The sequence below is a fragment of the Nicotiana tabacum genome, chromosome 8, assembly GCF_000715075.1.
Source record: "Nicotiana tabacum cultivar K326 chromosome 8, ASM71507v2, whole genome shotgun sequence".
NCBI classification, from domain to species: Eukaryota; Viridiplantae; Streptophyta; class Magnoliopsida; order Solanales; family Solanaceae; genus Nicotiana; species Nicotiana tabacum.
Window position 1 is genome coordinate 102,721,930 of NC_134087.1, and position 3,530 is coordinate 102,725,459.

Below are 3,530 nucleotides of genomic sequence, written 5' to 3' on the forward strand. Positions count from 1 at the left end.
TAGATTTTATTTAAGGTAACAATCGAGCAGCAAATGATGAGGAAGGACATGTGGGAAGTGTCAGGCGGTGGTTAAAATTTCTAGAAGGCCGGGTATGAGAAGCAAAGGTCAAGTAGTCGATTACAGGGACGAGTCCCGCCAATGTGGGAGAGTGGAAGAGTTGCCTATGGGCTTTATGGTAGGATGACTATGCACCTTAAGGAGAGTTTGAAATGATTTGGGAATTTTAGTGATTGATGATTGGGGTGTACGGATTTAATTTGAAGTATGGGCTATTATGCGGTAGGAAATTTGATATAACGGAAAGGAGCTGCTTGAAATGAAGAAGGATACAACATAACTTTGAGTTGGAAGGATGTTTCCACACATGTAATTGATGTCCACGAGGGGGTGAATAGACTTGTGCAGCTAGAGAGTGAGCTCGGACTCAGGATGGGTTATTTATGTCGTAGTGATTGTACCCCATGTAGCAGCATTGGAAGATATCGACACGTAAATTCCACAGGCGGGTTATCTCCAGTGAGTGGATCAGCGGTCGCATGGTTGTCGAAGCTTCTGCGAAGAATTCTATTGGTTATACAACAAAGAGACTGGTTGTGCAAATGTGGTTGATGATTCAGAGTATAAAAAGGGGTTTTACAGAAAGATTCTGAGAATTTTGGCGGTTGATTACACAAGGATATGTCAATAAGAGATAAATAATCTTGGTGAATTGCAGAGGTGTGTAATAGTGGCTTCAAGCTAAGTGGGAAAGTCCCACTGCCTATGATTGGGTTGCATGTTTAACTACTTGCGAGGTTTCTAGTTATTAGCATATTGATGGGTTATTTCAGCTACGGAAAAAGAACATAAGTGGTAATTTGAGCAAAGGAATTGTTAAAGGTGTGCTATGGTTGGCTTTATTGGCTCATGTTCAGACTCAGGGAAGGATTCAAGATTTATGCCTTGTATAGATGCGGGTTTCAAGGGAAGTGATTCTGTCGGGTGCTTCACCGTGAGGGTATTCACGTGCTAGAAGGTTCGTAGAGTTGATTATATTCGGGGCCAAGTCGATGTTTAAAGTAAGTTGGTAATGTCTTTAGCGTCACCTGAGATCGGTGTTTTGAGAAAGAGGCTTTGCATCCTGGTTAAGGATGCTTGATCGCTCTTCAGCATTAGTGCAGCCGGTGGTTTGGATGCACATGCATGTTATCTGTTACGGGAGGTTGTGGTAGCGTGCCCCATGGGAAGGTTGTATAAGGGTGGCATGTAGTCACTTGATTGATTGAAGAGTTAAACCAAGTATGAACATTGTGGTGATGTCGTTAAATTGAGGATTGATGCCTGGAGGGCACTCGATTTATTGGGTTGTGGACAGTGGATGGATTTAAATGTGAATATGGGCCTTATATTAGGCCGAATGTGTTCATTTCAGCATAACGCTCCTTATGGAGGAGTATTCAGATATGTGGTGTTATTTTATCATCGGTTATTTCATGTAATACTATATGGTGTTGTGTGAGTTGTGAATGGCTCGATAATTTTCTTATGTATTGAGGTTCCGCTTAGCGATGGTGACATGTGAGCAGGATGGCTCTTTAGCTTTAGAACATATATCGCACCTCAGTTGTGCTTGCGTTTTGTAGCCTGTGCTTGCGTTTTGTAGCCTATGGCACTATATGACTTCCCATGGATGGTATTATGCACTTAGCGTGCTTGTGACCGATATTCGGTATTTTGAAGTAATGAGCAATTTAGCACGATGTATATCTCCTTCTGTGAATTCTATATGTGGATCGGGTGGCGCGCCGCCATGGGCATGTTATTTGGATCGGGTTGCACGCCGCAACAGTATGATGTTGAGTACAGTTTTCTATATGCTATTTTTGTATGCCTTGTTTTCCCATTTTTCTAAGGAAAGTCCATATTAGTGCTTGAGTTGAGCAATTCTTTCCAAAGTTCATTTTCCTTTTGTCACGTTCGAGTTCATAGCCTATTGGCACATTGTGGTATCATATGAGACTTTTGATCATGTCCGAGGTGGTTATTGCCTGAACAGTTTGTATTGGGTAAGACGAGATCATTGGATTTAGGATCAGTGCAATCTGATTATATGAAGTATATTAAGGAACTAAGACTATTATTTGGTTCAGAATGAGGTGATGGTTCTTGACAGGAGTGTAGCCTCAATGATTTGTTGACTTGGCAGTTGGTTATGAATTTCTACACATCTCTTATGTCGTGGCGGTATTACGAGACTTGGAACAAGACTTACATATATCTTGAGGTGCGTTGTGAGCATCAGATTCGGGGAATGCTGGTTATTATGATTAGAGAATGTTATTATGGTCCTGTGAATAATGTGATGCATGGTGAGAATTCAACAAAGGCATGCAGTCATGTTCTTGTACCTCGTGTACTGATTAATACGGTGTTCCTATATTGGAAGCATGCTTGGCAGAGAATTTTAATGTTGGAAATTGGGCTCTAAGCTTATTTGCTTGAATAAAAGGGAATATCTTCAGAATTGATCGAGCTAATGTGCTCAACTGAGTTGTGGTAGCACGGATAGGTGCACATGGTGTTAAACAATGATTTTAGGAAACTCCGGTGCAGTTCTTAGCACGTTTGAGGATGAACATATGTTAAAGTGGGAGAGAATGTAACGACCCGACCGGTCGTTTTGAGCTCTAGTGCGTCATTCAGTAGTTTGAGGCCATGAGAAACTTCACTTCAGGTATTATGACTTGTACGCACGGTTGGAATTGAATTCTGGGAAGTTCGGAGTTGATTGAGAAAGAGAATTCTCATCCGGAAGCTTTAAGTTGAAAGAATAGACGAAGGTTGGATGTTTAAGTAAACGACCTCGGAATCGGGATTCGAAGGCTCCAGTAGGTTCGTATGATGATTTCGGACTTGAACGTATGTCCAGATCGGGTGTTGGAAGATCCAACAACGTTTCAGCATTTATTGTGGAAGTTAGCATTTTTAAAGGAATTTAATAAGTTTGGGTTGAAGTGCATTTTAGTTCTATCGATGTTCCTTTGGGATTCCGAGTTTGGGAATAGCTCCGTATGGTGATTCTGGAGATGGGAGCGCGATTGAAAGTGAATTCGGAGGTCCGTAGGTCATTTTGGAGTCATTTGGCTAAAGATAGAAATTTTAAGGTTTTTGAGAAGTTTGACCGAGAGTTGACTTTCTGATATCGGGGTCAGATTCACGATTTCGGAAGTTGGAGTAGGTCCGTAATGGCAAATATGACTTGCATGCAAAATTTGAGGTCAATCGGACGTGATTTAAACATCGAAAGTAGAAGTTTGAAATTCTAATATTCATAAAACTTGGATTGGAGGTCGATTCGTGGTTTTAGCATTGTTTGATATGATTTGAGGCCTCGAGCAAGTCCGTAATGTGTTTTGGGACTGGTTAGTATGATTGGTTGGGGTCCCGGGGGCCTCGGGTGGATTTCAGGTGGTTAACAGATCGAAATGGAATTTTTGGAAAAGGCTGAAGTTGCTGGTTGCGATCATAACCGCACCTACGGTTGGTAA